Here is an 18,687-nt window from a genome sequence, read left to right as displayed (position 1 = left end):
GGTCATATAGGAAATAGTGGAGGAAGAATTTAATCCAGGGTTTTTCTTAACTCAACAATGACAACTGGGTGTGTGTGGGGGGGAAGGTGGGATGGATATGTGTGTGTGCACTAGATGTAAGCTTTCCCTGCTTGTAGTGGAAAGAGCACTGGATGTAGAGTGAGGGGACCTGGGTTTGAGTCCCACTTGTACCACTCTGGGTCTCTTCAGTTCTCCAGTATATTAATCTGTAGAATGAGGTAGACTCCATGACCTCTGCAGACTTACCCAGCCCTAGCTGTAGGATCCTATGATACTACAATCTGGGTCCAAGTCCTGGCTCTGCCACTTACTTCCCATGTGATCCTGCACAAGTCACTTTTCTGTCTGGGTCTCAATTTCCTAATCTGAAAAACAAAATGACCTTTAACATCTGTTTAAGTTCTGAGCCTTAGAACTTGTTCAGTTCTTGGCTCTGCCTCTGACTGCACATCCATCTCCAGGCCTAGGCCTCCTCTATAAAACCAGAGGATTGGGTTAGGCCAGCTCTGATTTCCCTTCTATCTTTATATCCCATGCTTTCCTCATTTCTAAACTCTCCTTGGAAAGTTTATAGGCCCATAAATTCAGAACCAGAAGGGAGTCCCAAGGTCATCTACTTCCATCTCCTTATTTAACACATGAGGAAACTGAGATTTACAGAGGTTATTTAACTTGCCTGAACTCACATCTTCTAACTTCCAGTCCCATGCTTTTTGGCAATGACCTACCCTGACTCTCTCAATGAAGGCTTGAAAGAGTCCTGATTGTCATCTGCTCAGGGTACGTAAGACCCCCCACACACTAACACACTCATTTAAGCATTGGGGAAGGGTTGCTTGGTGTCTTCCTGAAGGGTCCCCTGCAATCCCTGAAGGTAGTGCAGCTGGTGAGCTGCTGGTGTTGTTGTGTTGGCATTTGGTGTCGGTCGTTTGTCCTTCATTCTCAAAGAGCACCATGACATCAAGATGATGACATGACTTGCAGTTGACTGATTTGCGTGAGGGAGGGCTGTGCAAGGTCACCAACCTCACTTCTCCTCGTCATTTGTTGACTGTTACACTGAAGACAGAAGACAGAAAGTAAACACCCTGAGTCCAAGCAAAAACAGCTGGGTGGCAGGCAGCCAGGGGTGGGGTGAAGCAGGGCTAAAGGTCAGGGAGGTTTCAGGCAGAGATTTCGTACTTCTCCGTGGAAGGCACCAGGCTGTGGACACAGGTATCCTAGCCTTTCCTCACCTGGGTAGTTCGGAGCCCCCTTTCTCTAAGAGGCACTGAAGCCCCCCTCCAGCAGGTAAGGGAGTAAGGTTTTTTTCCTTCCCATAACAGATAGAGAAGCAGTAGGGTTTTACACTGGGAGGGAAGGCCCTGGGAATGTTGGCAGAGTTGGCCCAGGGAAGGACACTCAGGTGATTGCTCTGGATGCAGTCCATGGTGAATGCAGCAGGCTAGGCAGCTGGAGATCTAGGTCCTTGCCTTGCCTTTGTTTACAGTCAAATCACTTCATGTTAGAGAAGTGTGAGAGGCTGGCAAGATTTGAAGCTACATGATCTGCTTTCGAATCCTGACTGTTACCCATATATACTTTATGTCAGCACTGCTTACACTGTGGGTCAGGACCCTATATGAGGTGGCATAACTGAATGTGGGGCTCATGAAACATTTGGAAACAGTAAAAGGTTTCTGATTACTGATTTTATATATCTACATACCTGGGGTCATGTGAAAATTTCTTGGATGAAAAAGGCTCCGAATGAAAAAAATTTAAGAAGCTCTGCTTTATGTCATCTTGGGAAAATCCCTTGGTCTCTGGACCTTCATTTCTTCCTCTATAAAGTGAAGGATTTGAAGGAGATGGATCTTGGGTCCCTTCTAGCCCCTAAATCTTCCTTCTTAGGATCTTGGAAGCATCGCTTTCACTCACTTGTATCATCACTCATATCAAGTGTCAAGTGATAGAGTTGGATGAGACTCTCTCTAAGATCCCAGCAGGATGTGGTCATGCATCTATCCTCATCTCACTTATCTCAGTAAGATGTGAGTTCTCCAAGGTCAGAGAATGTTTCTTTTTTAGTTTTTGTATCCCCAGTGTCTAGCTTGCACCCAGAACACAAGAGGTACTTAATAAATGCTTGTTGAATGGTGATCCCTTGATGTACATACAAATTTGTTTGAGTCACTTCATCTCTTGGGCCTCAGGTTTTCCCTTCTGTTAAGTGAGGATAAAGTATATAAGGACTTTGTAAACCTTAGAGATCTAGGTCAATGTGAACTCTTAGTTTTATAGATTTGAAACCCATCTCTTACTGCATGACCCTTGGCAAGTCATTTCCTTTCCTGGGTCTTGGTTTCCACAACTGTAAAATGAGGGCACCGGATTTAATGGCCTCTGAGATTCTTTCCATTTCTAAGCCTATATCCTTAAGACCACAGAGTACAAAGTGCCATCTACAACCAGCTTTCAGGAAAAGTCCCACACCCTTGTCTGAGTCAGCATGGACACGAGGTAGTGTGTAGAATATGTCCACAGCTGGACTGCTATACAGTCGCCATGGATGTGGGAGTGTTTGAACGAAATTCCCCTTTCCTGATACCCTTGATCCAGACTGGGCAGGGCTGTAAACTCACACACACCCCTTTTTTCTGGACGCCCTGGCACAGACCCAGGAAGCAACACCCTGGGTTGGCTGCCCACAGTTTGACTAAAAGTGTTGAGCGCTTCCAGGCAGCCAGAACAACCAGGGGGAAGGCATCACTGGCAGGGTTTATTTCCATTTCCTTGGGCTCTTCTTCAAATTCCAAAGCCAAACTCTGTAAATTTCTCTTCCAAGGACAGGGAGCCTTATTTTTCAGACAAGGAAACTGGATCAGCCCAAGGATGTGAAGTGATTTGGCCCAGGTCAGTAAGTAGGAAGAGTCAAAGGAGAGATTTGAACCCAAGTTCAGATCTCTCTTTCTCTTTCTGCAGATTCCAGGCATGTTGGAAGCATTATTCCTCAATTTTTACAAATCAATGTTAAGTCTGGAGGATTATGGTTCTGGATATGGTTCATGATCATGCCCAGGCTCCAAGGCAATTCATTGGTTAAAATCTCAAGGCTAATTTGTGGTCTCTTTGTAGTAGGGGAATTTCTTTTCTTTTAGTTTATGAAAAGTAATGAGTTTCTTTGTATAAGTTTGGCCAATGGTCACATCTTTCCTGGTAGTTGGTAGGTAAGCAGTCTGTCATGATGTGTTACCCAATAACCACAATTTCCTTTCGTCACCTACATTAATCATTAAGTCTGGGCTCCTTAAGAATCTGCTTTCTGTAATTTCCAGTGGCTGTAACTTGGCCCAAAATTATCTTTATCAAGCTCTCTTTTTTTCACAAACGAATTTGAATGACTCAGACATTTGGGACACTTCTTTTTCAGCATATCATTAGTGGAATTCATTGGACTGTTGGCCTCAGAGCACCTTTTGATTCTGGCATCTTAATTGTTTCATGGGCTCTATCTGGAAGGCTACCCCTTTTGTCTCATTTGACAAATCAATGACATGTGCCTGTTCGCTGTCCTGGTAATCACCTATGACGTGATGTCCAGTTATTCCAAAAGTGTTTCTTGAGGTTTCCCACTTCATGTTCCTCAGAAAATACCTATCCATTCTCTTCCTCCTCCCACATGAGGAATCTCTTTCTAGAGCAGCATGAGGGAAATGAATCTCATCTTTTGTACATGTTACACAGGGTTTTATTAGGATACTTTCCAAACCTGTTATGGTCCAGGGTATACACAAAGACATCTGTGATTGGGTGAGTCTTAATTGCTTTTAACATGTTCTTTTGATTCCAGGATACTAGGAAATCTCTTAATATATTCAACCATAGCTGAGTTCTTATTCTTCTGGCTAAAATGATTATTCGTGAATATGGGATGGGCCCGCAATTTGGTGGGGATAGACAACTGTCAAGGGAGTACATTTCCATCGCCAACGGAGGTCACTGTGGTGTTAGGGTCCTAGAGCCCTTTGAGGGTAAGGGACTTGCCCAGGGTCACATAGGCAGGTTGTTTAAGAGGTGGGATTTGAACCCAGGTCTATGCAGTACAACACCCTGCAGCTTATTACTGTTGACAAGGGAAGCTGTGAGAGGCAAAGTTGGAAAGGAAGTCTGGAACCCTGCTGGAAGGGCTTTGAATTCCACAAGAAGGAGTTGATTTTCTTAGGCGGACCATGGGTACTTGTCAAAGTTTCCTGGACTGGGCAATGTGATTTCTGGGGGTTAATCGAACATGATTTAAAGGAAAGAATACTATTCACGTCAAAAACACAAACTCATCCAACTCAAAAGACCAAAGTTTGAATCCTCTGTGACTTACTGGCTATGTGACTTCAGGACAATAATTTCCCCTTCCCTGGGCCTTCAGATTCTTATAAAATTAAAGGAATGGGGGAAGCAAGGTGGTGCAGTGGATAGAGGGTCAGGCCTGGAGTCAGGGAGACTTGAGTTCAAATTCAGCCTTAGACACTTACTAGCTGTGTGAACCTAAGTAAGTCACTTAATCCCGTTGGCCTCAGTTTTTTTCTCTGTAAAATCAGGGGAATAATAACACCTATTTCTCAAGATTGTTGTGAGGATTGAATGTGATACTAACCATAAGAGCTTAGCACATGCTGGGCGCATATAAATGCTGTGCTGTTGTATCAGCCTGAGGAGAAATGTTTTGTGCCTGTTGCTCCTAACCTTGGAGGCGGCTGACTTGTTCTGAGCCTTCTGGTCTCCTTGGGATCAGCAGAGAACAGGCAGCTTCCTGGCCCAAAGCTGGGGTCCAAGGAAGGACAGCTGGATTGGGAGCAAGGGTCTTGGTTTGGGGGACTTGGGCCAAGCTGAGGGGTAGGAGGATGAAGGTACTGAATCAGCAAAGGGGAAGGGAGGAAAGTATGGGGTGGAGAAGGGACACAGTCCCATGAGCTCGGAGTTAAAGGACCAGGGAGCACAAGGGGAAGCTAAGCAAGATGGCAGGACTAGATATGTGCCCTTGCCTCTCTGTGCCTCACTCTCCTCATCTGTAAAATGGGAAGAAAAAGCCCTGCCCTGCTCACATGTCTGGGTCCTTGTGTCAGGAGGGCTTTCCAAACTCCAGAAAAGCCCACAGAGTGGTTACTGAGGTTATCACTGGCACCAGTATTTTCCAGGGAGAACCAAAGTGCAGAGGCCACAGAAGGCTAGGAAAGTGGCCCCTGGGGCTCTCATGACTTTGAATGCCTGGGGGGAGCAGGGAGGGGTGAAATCATTTGACAGCTAGTCAACAAGTCCTGGAATGTTTCCTAAGGCAGGTGACTTCTTATTAGAGATAAGGACTTCAGCTAGTGGGGACCTTGGTGATCCCCTCTGGTGAATGCAGAGCCCTAAGAGCCATTCTGGTACTTGTACAAATGGTTGGGGGTGGGGAAGGAGGAGAGGTGACTCCTCTGGGAGAGCTCTTTGGGCTACTGCTAGGGAAGCACTCACAGGGTGAGAGAAGGGTGGGCCTGGCTGGGAGGGGCCCCTCTGGTGCATGGAGACCTGCACCTTTAGGGCCCTGCCCAACCACCTGAGTCTGCCTCCTCCCCTCCCATCCAGGGCAAGAGATGACCCCTGACCCTTTTCCCCTTCCCCCTCCCACCCGCATGGCCTGGAAAAGGAGTTCGTGGGGAGGAGGGAACTAGGGAAGAAAGGAAGGTGACTCCATCTCCCTCCACAGGACTGCTCCACACCCACCACATTCCGTCCATCTCTGGCCTTCCAGTCTTTACCTGGCAGCCTCTCCCTCACTACCCCCTCCTCAAGGACTCCTTGGATTCCTTGAAGCTGGGATGCCACCTTGTGAGGAGGCCCTTCTGGTCCCCCTCAGCCACCAGGGCCTCCCCTGCTCAGGTTCCCTCCATCCACTCTCTATGTATGTCACATATGACCTAGTTCTGTAGATGTCAGAGGAGCAAAGAATCTGAGAGGTGAGAAGGACTTTGGCAGTTGGCCATACTTCAACCCCACCCCAACAGGACAGTGACCCTGTAACAAATAACATTCCTATATTAATGGACCATCTTGTCTCCGCCTTGAGGGCAGGCCTGCCTTTGCTTTTCTCTGAATCCCTAGCGCTTGGCAGGGTGCTTGGAACCTAGTAAGGGCTTATTAATGGTTAATTGTTTAATTTACTCAGAGAATGTTTGACTGACATAGCATTAGACCATCGGCCCTAAGAGAGGAGGGCAGTATTGGAGAGGAGCGCAACTCAGATCCTGGTGATGGGGGTGTGGAGGTGTGGGGGCCAATCAGACCGAAGATGACAATAATAACTAGTCTTTTCATAACACTTTGATGCTTGCAAAGCACTTTACAAACATTAACTTATTTTATCTTCACAACAGCTACAGGACATAGGTGCTATTATTATCCTCAGTTTACAGATGACGAAACTGAGGCAAATAGAGGCTAAAGGACTTACCCAGGATCATACAACTAGTAAGTGCCTGAGACTGGATTTGAATTCAGGTCTTTCATACTCCGGGTCCACAACTCTATCCACTGGACTACCTCTAGATATATGGTGCCATATTGCAGGGTCAGTGGAACAACATTAAGGGAGGAAATTCAGCTCCCTAGATTCCATCATCCTAGGGCAGAGGCCTGGTCACTTCATCTTAGTAATGGTTCCAGGTAGATATGGAATAGAGTTCGAGTTCTGAGAGGCAATACCATGTCAGGAGGGCTAATTAGGAAGAACCATTTCTCCCACTTTTTCCCCTTGTACTTTAAGATTTGGAGCAAAAGTTAAAAGAAAAAAGACCTACTGTGTCTCATTCTACTCTCTCTTTCTCTCTGTCTTTCTCTCTCTCTCTGTCTCTTTGTCTCTATCTAGCTATAGTATCTATCAATCTGTCTATCTATCTCTAGAACTACAAGGATCTGTGATTTGACAGGTGTGGATCCAACCTTCACTAAGGCCTCAGCTCCCTATGTTTCCAGAATTGTCCTGGTCCCCAAAGTCATGGTGTTACACTCAATTTGGTGAAGAGTCAGCCCCTCAGAACATGGCTAGGCTGGTTGTCAGATCACTGGGCCCATCATTAAAGCTTTTCCACCTCTGTAGAATCTGCCAGAACTTGGCCACCTCCTATTGACCTGATCTTGAGAAACCTTCATTCCATAATGAGACAACAGAGGAGGTTGAAACAGATCCCTGGCTGTGGCTTCCTTCAACAACAGTCATAAACAAACATCTACCAATGTGACCTTTGGCAAATCAGTTAGCATCTCTAGGGCCTTGATTTCCTCATCCATAAAATTAGGGGTTGGACCTGATGGACTCCTAAGATTTCTTTCCACTAGAAGTCTCTGATCCTCAGACTTTTCTCCTACTGACAGGAGCTGACATCATTAGCCTCTGCCTTGCCACTAACCCATATACATGTATGTACTAGACATGGATGTGGCTTCCCAGTCAGACCACAATAGTGAGGGAAAGCTTCATGGATGAGGGGAATTGGATTCATTCTCTACAACTTTCCAAACATGGTTGATTGTAGAAAACTGTAGAAGCTTGTCCGTTCCTTTCTCACGTTTTTCTCCCTTCAACTATACCCTCAATTATTAAAATAGACCATTCTACTAAAAGTTTTAGAGAGATGAGAAGTCAGGCCTAAGAGTCTATATAATTCCTATTGTCTTTTTTGGGGTAAATAGTTTGAGAGGATGAAGTATTATTTTTTAATCTTTCCATTCTTTAGAATCTTCCACACTTTGAAATATCTTTAAAAACAATTCACAGTCACTTTAAAATTGTATCTTTCCCAGTAATGATTTCTTTGTGTGTTCAGTCCCATCTTCTGTCCACAATTTATCTTCTTAGGTGCTATTTCCTTTCTTTAACAAAGGATGGGGTACCAATGTAACAGAAAAAAAATGTGAGGGTCCAGCTATCTTGTTGGATAAGAATATATTACTCTAAGAATTTTAGCAGATCTGTTCCATGTTGCAACTGTTTGTTATCTTGGTTTCATCTACAAATTCCTTCCCTGGTGATTTGGTTTAACTGGTTTTCATGTCAGACTGTGTGCTAACTCGTTTCCTCCCTAAATGCTTTGGTTTGTGATGTAATAGGGTTTTGGAAATTACATGTATTCCCATAGTCCCTTGGTTGCCATGTCTTCAGCAGTGACATCACTCACAATGATGTGGCAACAGGTTTGTATAAATTCAATTTCTTCAAGAAATAGTATGAAGTCAGAGAATTTGTAAGTTCTTTTTGTGTTTGTTGTTTAAAGAATAATTTGGTGATCTTTAGTAAAGAGGGCAACCTGAGAGGTTCCTTCACGTGCTCTTCAGAAAGACAAAACACACACACACACACACACACACACACAAATAGCCAAGAAACATGCTTATGAGGTAATTAAAATTTGCCAAAACAAAAAACGAACAAGACAAAGAGGAGTACTAATACATTTTAACACACACACACACACACACACACACACACACACACACACACACACACACACACCTGCAGAACAACTGAGCCATCTAAAATACCAGAAACAACCAAAACAGATGGGAAAAGAAAGAAAACAAGACCTCTCAAGAGGTGTCCACAGATGGGTGAGGAACATGATTCAAGAATCACACAATTAAAGAGCTAACAGAAGGAAGAAAATGAAAGAACTAACAAACATTTAAAATTTCATGAGAGGGATGATGTAAGGGCAGAATGCAGCAATGGTCCTGGTATTGGTTGTTTTTTGCTTAGCTGTTTGTCATAGGGGAGGATTCAATTCTGGGGCAGTACTTGGTGGTGGGGATGGTCAATTTATACAGAAATCACCATGAGATAAAAATAAAGAAGTATCAATAAAAATTATTTTTAAAAATCATGAAAGCAACTGACACTACAATAAAAAAAACTTAACAATATTAAAGAATGAAAGTGGGGGATGACCAATATGGATAATAGAAAAGAAAACCTGAAAATATTTAAAGAAGAAACTAATAATAGATTTGCAGCATCTGCAAACAACCTTGAATACAATGCAGAGGAGGTAGGGAAAGAAGCTTAGGAACCAACTCAGTTATTAAAAGATTTAAATACAAGAAACAGATACATGAGACAAAACTGGAGAAGTGGACAAGAGCCAGTGATCTCACAATTCCTGGCATCTCATCTCTTTTGGAAAAGTGAACTATCTAACTACTCTATTGCATAAGATTGTTCCAGAAAGCTATCCAGACCTATCTAAACAAGTAATAATTGAATAATAACAGAAACAATATGTATATAACACTTAAGGTTTGCAAAGTGCTTTATACACATGATCTCATTTGATCCTCATAAGTACTCTGTGAAGAAAGTAATATTATTAATTCAGATTTTAAATATGAAGAAACTGAGGATGAAATAACTTACTAAAATAGCTGACAAGTGTCTGAGACAAGACTTGAGTCTAGATCTTCTCAACACTGAGTCCAATGTCTTCATATTCTATACTAATTTTAAAAAGCCACAAGAGCCTGACAGAGGAAAACCTAAAATTCAACTCTGTTTGACATATTGTTGTTAAACTATGACAACAAGGAAAAGGTCCAATAAACTACAAGAAGAAAGACAGTTGTGTGGCATGCCAAGGGAGTTTATTGAGGGTCACAGTATATTTCACCAGGAACAATCAGAGAAATTAGAATTTTACACATAAATAAGGGAGCATGGGTCAGAAACCAAGAAATCATCTCTTCAACAAAATGAATACATATTTTAAAATTATATACACTCTGAAGAATTCAAATAAATATATCACTCATGTCAAAGCAACTTTTGAGAAACAGCCAAAAAGGATGAGGATTTAGAATAATTCACTCTTCTTAACAAAGATTAAAAGAGCTACTAAATAAAAGCAAGAACTTTTAAAATTTTTTGTTGTTGCTAAATCACTAAATGTTTTTAAAGAGTGTTTCAAAGAAATTCCAAAAGTAGGAGGACACCTTGGAGAAAGGGAAGGTGATCCTAAAGAGAAACTTTTATGTGTTAGCTTGTCTTTTATAAAAGGAGCAGCTAAAGAAACTTGAATTTTTTTTTTAACAAAGCTATCAGAATTTTGTTTAGAGTGGCTTTGTCAAGTTTGAGTTAAAATTAATATAGGAAAGATTGTAGTCCCATGCCAAAAAAATAATAATTAAAAAGAAACAAATTTGACAAATTGTAATGCTAAACATAAATGGACTGAACTTTACAATAGAAAGGAAAGCAGTTACAAGATCAAGTAAAAAGGAGAATCCAACAACATTTTGTTTACAGGAAATTCATTTAGTCCAGAAAGCTTTACACAGATTTAAACCAAAAGGTTGGTCTAACCTGAGTCAGAGGACCTGGGTTCCAATCCCACTTCTGACATTTACTACATGTGGGCAAGTCACTTAATTTCCTTGGAACTCAGTCTCCTCATCTGTAAAATGAGAGATTTTGACAAATGGCCTCTGAAATACCCTCCAGTTTAAGAGGTATGATCCCATGACCTCTATTATAACACTTCTAATTCACAGAAACTGAGAGTGGTATTGATAATGTACAAAACTAAATTTAAACCAGAGTTGAACAGAGCATTAAACTAATAGGAATATGGAAAGAACTCCATAGGAAAGCAAAGAACACTTTCTAGCACATATCACATACAAAGTCACAAAGTTGATATAAATTTCAAAAATATAAATTTGTGCTACATTTATGTATCATAATGAAAGAAATCCAGGAAGGAAGCCATCCACATAGAAGGTAAAAGTCAATTTATTAAATAATGCTTGAGTGAAAGAGGGAATTACAAAAAAAAAAAAAACCCCAACAACCATTGATGACAAAGATAATGACATGACAGATGAGAAGAATAAAAATGTATGGATTTTAGTCTAAACATTATTTACAGACAAATTTGTAGCACTAAATGTTGGCATTTATTTATATCACTGAGAAATGACTTGTTGAGCCTTGCCATTGAAAATCAACAGGAAAACAGAAATAATCAAGATCAATGTAACGATAACGAAAATTGAGAGAAACAAAATATTGGAAATGATAAATAAAACCCAAAGCTGAATTAAAAAAAATAACATCAGTAAAACTGATAAGTAGCAAACTGAATTAAAAAAAAAAAAAGAAAACCCAAATAATCAAGATGAGAAATAATAAGATAAGTTCACAACAAGAAAAAAAGAAATCAAAAAAATTAGCAGAGATTACTACACACCGTTCTATGGTAGTCAGTTTGACAATCTATAAGAAATGGATGGATATTTTTAAAAGAATTCAGGTGAATAACAAACAGTAGGTAAGTCAATAAACTTTTCCTTTATGGTAGGCATTGTTAGACACTGTGGATACTATTTCTTCTGGAAAGGAGCTTACATTCAAAATGGGGGAGACAGCTTGTGTGTGTGTATGCTAGTGTGTGTACACACACACATATGTGTATTAAATGTATACATACAGTATAAATGTAAAGTTAATAAATAAAAATGTATCCAGGGGAGCTACATACAATGTAATTTGACAATGTAATTTTGGGGAATGAGATGGAGTCTGATTGGGAGGGAGAGCTTTCTATGTATGGAGAGGGGATATGGAGATAGGAGGCGAAGCATCAGGTGAAGGGAGCAGAGAGCCCCCCCCTTGGAGTGGATTGCAGAGAGTAGGGGGAGGGGCAGCAGGAGAGTAATATTCAGTGAGAGGAGGTTAGAAAGGACTTTACAAGCTAAACACAGAAGCTTCCTTTTTATCCTACGGGCAATCAGACTCCAGTAGAGCTGGTTGCACAGAAGAATCCTTTGGCCAGATCTGTGTTTAAAGCAGGTTACCTTGGTAGCAGCGAGTAGGATGGACAGGAGGTGGGAAAACTTGAGGCAGGGGCACTTGACTATTATAGTAACCTCAGTGAGAGGTTTAAAGGGCCTGAACTGAGGTGATGCCTTTGTGAATGTGGGTCACTTGGCCACCAGTATCATTATACTAGTTGTTCCTGTTTCCTTGCTGGTCTTTTTTTACATGTAATTTTTGTTACAATTTTATCTAATTTTATGAAATTGCCTTCAGGTATTTTCATTGATATTTCTTTGGGGTGGGGTGGGTGGGGTATCTAGAGAGAGGCAGCAGGTGAGTCATGAATTCTCACCAGAGAGAGAGAGAGAGAGAGAGAGGAATATATGCATGTATATGTATATATACGCATAGGTATTTATCATACATAAAAGATACACCTATATATACTCATACACACATATATCTATGTGTGTATGTATATATTATGTGTTATGTATGTATATACATATGTACACACACACGCACACACACACATATATATAATGACTATGTGACCCTGGGCAAATTAGTTAACATCTCAGTAATGGAGTCAACTCTTTCTAAGTTGCAGAGAAGAGGCTAAGCTGCTTTGGTAGAGGGAGTTTCCTCCCATGCGAGTCCCCTTAAATGGTGAAATCTCAGGTACAGTCCTTATCACTGTTGGTCACGATGAGGTAACCAGGTAGTGCTTAAAATAATCCCAAGCTGCAACCTGAAACAAAAACTCATCTATTTTAAGACCAATATTCTTTCATTAGTGGCACATTAGTGCCATGTGCATAGATCATCAGACCTGAAGTCACAAAGACTCATCTTCCCAAGTTCAAATCTGGCATTGGACATTAGCTGTGTGACCCTGGGCAAACAACTTCATGCTGGTTGCCTCAGTTCTCGTGTCTATAAAATGAACTGAAAAAGAAAATGACAAATCACTCCAATATCTACCAAGAAAACCCCAAATGGGATCAGAGAGCCAGACACAATTGAAAAATAATTGAAAAACAGCAAAATTCTTCCATTTAGGATTCATCTCTATGGCTCAGTCTGAGGGTGAGGTGGGTTTTGAGAATAAGTTCAGTGATGGCTTCTAAGTTTATCAATCAAGATGGCAACCTGTCACTACACAAGGTATGCAATGGCAAAGCTGGGATTTTTGACCCCATACTCAGGGCTCTCCTCACTATATGGACTTGGGCAAGTCTCTTCCCCTCCCTAGGCCTCAGTTTCCCCTCTGTAGAAAGAGGTTGGCCTTAATAACCTCTGAGGTCTCCTCCGTCTGGAGATCTGTGATCCAAAGACACAATGACCCATTCATCCCCTTTGTCCTTGCCTCAAGGTCCATATATTGGTGAGACTCATACCCAGACTACCACAGACCAGGTGATGGCAGGGAAGGAGCTAGAAAAGAAAGGAAGAATATGTAACTGCAGGTATGGTCACCTGCCCAAAAAATAAGATGGCAGTGTGGATAAGGTCCCAGTTACAAGATTACTAAAAAATATATTGGAAAAAACTTCTGAAAGTTGTTGAGGAGTTTTAGCCAAGGTGCTAAGAAAGACAAATGATCAGGCTCTATTACTAGAATGGCAGCATCCAGTGCCCCACTCTCCTTGACTCACTTGGCCTCTTTCTCCTCCAGTGACTCCCTGAGACCAAAGTGCAGAGAAGGGCTGCTTTGGTTTCCAGAGGGACTTTTCTGCACCAGAGAAGTCACAAGGTGAGACCCTGGCCCTGTCCTCTCTCCTGGGAGGACCATGACTGAAACCTCAGGCTCAGGTCTGGGAGCCATATTTTAGGAAGGACATTGATTGATAAAAGGAAAAAGAAGATGCATTTTTCTTAAGTCCCTATTATATGCTGGGCACTGTGCTAAGCACTTTACAGATATCTCATCTGATACTCACAATGGCCCTGGGAAGTAGGTGCTACTATTGCCTCATTTTGCAGGTGAAGAAACTGAGGCAGACCCAAGTTGCTCAGGGTCCCACAGCTGGTAAGTGTCTGAGGCTGAATTAGCACCCAGATCTTCCTACCTCCAGGCCCTGTAATCTATCCACTGCACCACCTGACTGTAACATGTCCAGATGAGAGTGATCAAGATGGTGGATGATGAGAGCCCTCAAAGCCCTGCCACACAATCATATGGGCATGCCCTTTGACTCAGAGATAGCAAGAGAAACCCTGAGGGGAACCCCAGAGTCAGGCAGAAGTCAAGTTCCAATAAATCTGAGAGCTTTGTTTTATTTTGTTTTAAGAGGGGAGAGGATCAGAGAGTCACGGATCTGAAAAGAGCCTTAGAAGCCAGTGACCCCAACCTCACTTTACAGTTGAGAGAACTGAGTTCCCAAGGCTGGGTGACTTCCTCACCTGAAGACTCAAAAGAGAGTGGCAGAGTCAACAATTGAACTCAGGTGCTCAGACTCGGGTCTTCCCTCTTCACCTGTTTATAGCACACTCCCCTCAGAACAGCCCCTTGAGGGAGGGCATGATGCTCTCATCCCCTCTTTCCTGTACCCCTGAGGAGAGGCACAAATCAGCTGGCCATCACCTTCTAGAGGCATGGGGAATTTTCATTTAGTTACTGCTCCTCGAGCTGACAAGGCTCTCATCCTGAATGACTCTTCGTGGCCCCTTTGTGGTTTTCTTGGCAGAGATACTGGAGTGGTTTGCCATTTCCTTCTCCAGTTCTCCAGATGAGAAAACTGAGGCAAACAAGGTGAAGTGACTTACCTAGGGTCACACAGCTAATAAGAGGCCAGATTTAAACTCAGATTTTCCTCATTCCAGGTCTTACTCTAGACACTGTGACTCCGCTACCCAACTGCTGACCTAACTTGACAAGTTAATGTTGCTCAGAAGTTCTGAATGCTCAGATCTCTGTATCTCAGAGGCATATGTACAATAGATAGAAGGTAATCTGGGGGTTTGGGCTGAGCAGGGTGATGAGGGTATCTGAAGCTCAGCTGAAGGAAGGAAGGGGGATGTTTGGCCTGGACTTGGGGAAGAAGAGAAGAGGTGGCATCTCCCGTCAACCTCATCCAATGGAAGTGCTCCTGTGCACAGTATTGAAGGTCTGCTGGCAAAGGGCCCTTCTGTCCTCCCTTTTAGGGAGTTCACTTTGTCTTCTAAAACCATAACTGAGTTAATCATTGCTGTGGAAAGAATGTCAGGCTAACTTGGCCCAACATTAAGACAGTGGCACGGGACATGTTCTGGCCTTGCCGGACCATCCTTCTTTGGGTGCCATTTGGCATCAACACCAAAGCCCGGGGCCTGGCCACCAGCCACTTGGGAAGGAATTCAGGGGTGATGAATTTAGACTTTTACAGTTGGGGTTCAGAGTGAAGTCATCTCACTTTTTGAATCTAAGACAAACAGACTCCACAGGCCATGTTTGGAACATTATTAGAGCTGATTGCTATGTTTATCCAAGAAAGAATGGCGTGGCTGAGTGGAGCTGGTGTTGATTCCAGACACCCTGAGACTACCCCGAGAGGTTAGGCCTAGAAACTGTGTCTGTGTAGTCATGCCACAGAGAAGGGGGAGCCTCTCATAGACTTCTAAGCGGTTATCCCCACTACTCTTCCCCATCCTTAGCAGCAGTTATGAGATAAAGAGAATCAGACAGTAATCTAAGGCCAAGAGCAACAAGCCTTTACCTTGATATGTTTCCACTCACACAAGAGGAAGCATGGGTAGGTACATGGATAGATAGGTGGATAGATAGAAAACATACTAAGCCCTTATTCCTTGCTAAATGCCAGGGATACAAGCAAGCAAGCAACCTTGTTCATGACTTTGAGGGATTTACCTTCTAATGGGAAAACAGTATAGGAAAGAGTACTAGAAAGTAGAGGAGAAGGTATTATTTCAAGCACAATGCCACTGAGGAAGAGAAAAGAGTCAAGGGGATACTGAGGCACAGCTTGGGCCCTCCCCAAAATGGTAGACCCATGGAAGAAGTCACCAATGAGGAGAAGAGAATCCCATGTCAGAGGTTTCTGAGAGTGGCAATGTGGCAAGAGGTAGGGAAAGATTTGAGGGTGAAGGTAGGGCTGAGGGCCTCTTCCAAGAAATCCAGGTGATTAATTCAACTTTGGTGAGCCAGGGTTCTAGCTCCAGTAGGAGGAGAAAGTGGGGTCAACAATGGCGGTCTGGGGTGTCTGGATGTTCAGGGTCAGCACCTCTGCTGGGAGGCTAGAAAGGGGACAAGCTCTTGTTCACACCATCTGGTGGATTTTTATCTCTAATGTCACATGAAAGACACAAGACATTGGCTAACATGGAATACAAGCATGGGGTATGGAAGTTTCCAGAAAAGTCACTCTCCTCCAGTCTCTCCCCTTCCCAACCCACACTCCACACAGATGCCAAACTGATATTCCTAAAGTCTCACCATTACTCTCCTTCCCAAGAAACTTCACTGACTTTCATTGCCTCTGGGAAAAAATATTAACACTCGTTTGGCATTTAAAGCCCTTCATTCTGGCTCCAATATAACTTTCCACACTTACCATACATTACTTCCTCTCACACACTCAACACTGGCATGTTTGCTACTCCCCCATAAACAATATCAAATTTCCTACCTCCATGCTTTTGCACAGGGTCTCCTCTGTGTCAGGAATGTTCTTCCTTCTCACCTATGAGATTTAGAATCCTGAGCTCCCTTCAAAGTTCAGCTCAGGAGGCTTTTCCTGGTTCCCCATCTGGCCTAGCCCTTTAATTTTGCAGATGAAGAAACAGAGGTCCAAAAGACCTTAAATGACTGGCCCAAAGTCATGCAGTCAGGAAGCCCATGGAAGTTTCAGTGATCCCCAGTGATTAATACAGGGCTTTGTACACAGCAAGTGCTTGATAAATATTTCTTTAATGGATAGATGAATGGATAGATGACAGATAAATGGTTAGATGGAGCCATCCTTTCTTTGATAACTTTCCACCTCAAACTTATCATGTCCCGGATGGAACTAGTTATGCCTGATAAAGCAAGCAGGAAAGCCCTGCCTTGGTACAATTATTGCCTTTGGCACTAGGGCAAAATTGTGTGTGATTAAGGTTAGATGAGATCACCAGGTTATTAAGATCCCCCTGAACAAAAGGAACATGTATGGCTAAAGTTCCAGGTCCCTGTCATTTTGAATGAATGAATGAATGAAAAAGTATTTATTAAAGGCTTCTTATGTTCTAGACAGCACAAAGACCTAAGTGAAGACATTCAGTGCCCTCAAGAAGCTTATATTCTAATACAGGAGACTGTCCAGAGAAGGGTACTTTGATTTGGAAAGTTCTAGGGATGGTGAATGGAGCTGTAGGGAGGTGATGGATGCAGGCTTTGATGGAGCAGGATTGACTTGATCATGAATCCAGCTGCAAAGGGGTGAGAGGGAGCATACTGAGGGGACTGGTTAGAAGAAGATTGAGGAATACAGCAAAATATGTCTACAGCCAGCTGGTCACATAAATCACTCACCCATCAGGACAGCAGGGGCCCTAGGAAGCCCCTTGTCTAAGACTGTAAAGATGACAATCAGAGGATCATAAAATCATGGATTTAGAGCTGAAAAGGATCAACAGGGGTCAGCCCAAAGAGGTCCATGGTGACATGGAGTGGGACCGAAGACAGGATTTGAACTCAGGTCATGGGATTCCAGCTTCTGTGGGGTTTGGGGAGTCTTTTTGAAGAACTGCCAAAAAATGGAATTGGCCTCCTCAACAAATACTTGGTTTCCAAACAAGAGATAGGGAGGATGATGGGAAGTAAAATGGATCATTTTGATTATATGAAATTTAAAATTTTTTGCACAAACAAAACTAATGCAGCCCAAATTAGAAGAAAAGCAGGAAACTGAGGGGAGAATGTATAGTAAGTTTCTTTCATAAAGGTATCATTTCTCAAATATATAGGGAACTGAGTGAAATTTACCAAACTATGAGCCATTCCTAATTTATAAATTGTCAAAGAATATGAACAGGTAATTTTCAGAATATAAAATCATAGCTACCAACAGTCACAAGAAAAATTGCTCTTACAGCATTAGAGAAATGCAAATCAAAACAACTCTAAGGCACCACTTTCACATCTATCACCATGGCTAGCTTAACAGAAGAGGAAAATGACAATTGTTGGAAGGGATATGGAAAAATTGGGACACTAATACAGTGTTGTTGGAGTTGTGAATTAGTCCAACCATTCTGGAGGGCAATTTGGAAACACATCCAAAGGGCTATTCAAGTGGCTATTCAATGGCTACCCAACAATACCACTCGTAGATCTGTATTTAAAAAAAAAAGATCACAGAAAAAGGAAAAGGACCTATATGTATAAAAATATTTATAGCAGCTCTTTTTTGGTGGCAAAGGATTGGAAACTGAGGGGATGTCCATCAATGGCGGACTGGCTGAACAAGTTGGGGTATACAATTGTGATGGAATTCCATTGGGCTATGACTTCACAGGCATAATTGATATGATATTTCTTACCTTCTCAAGAGGTGGGGGAGAGGCAGGTGAAAGGGAGAGAATTTGGAAATCAAAAACTTTGAGAATGAATGTTAAAAGTTTTTACATATTAGTAGGAGATGTTTAATGGAAATGAACAGAAATATATTTTAAGAAAAGGGGCATTTAGTTCCCCCTCACTGGCATTGTTTGGTGAAAATTAGATGATCATTTACTGGGGATGATGTAGAGGGGAGTCACCTATCATGTTGATAGTAAGACGAGGGTCCTCTTAGGTTTCTGTGATGGGAGAATCTGTGTGATTCTACATTTCTCCTGATTGATCCCAGTCATCCTCCTAAAATCAC

General features: G+C 42.3%; 1 protein-coding gene across 4 annotated transcripts in view; it reads left to right on the top strand.

The window, feature by feature from the left end:
• NGEF (neuronal guanine nucleotide exchange factor) overlaps positions 1-18,687 on the top strand; it is a 151,689-nt gene that overhangs the window by 23,971 nt on the left and 109,031 nt on the right. The gene's annotated exons all lie outside the window — the stretch shown is intronic.

Source organism: Notamacropus eugenii, chromosome 2, assembly GCF_028372415.1.
Source record: "Notamacropus eugenii isolate mMacEug1 chromosome 2, mMacEug1.pri_v2, whole genome shotgun sequence".
Lineage (NCBI taxonomy): Eukaryota > Metazoa > Chordata > Mammalia > Diprotodontia > Macropodidae > Notamacropus > Notamacropus eugenii.
This window is presented reverse-complemented; position numbering and strand designations above follow the sequence as displayed.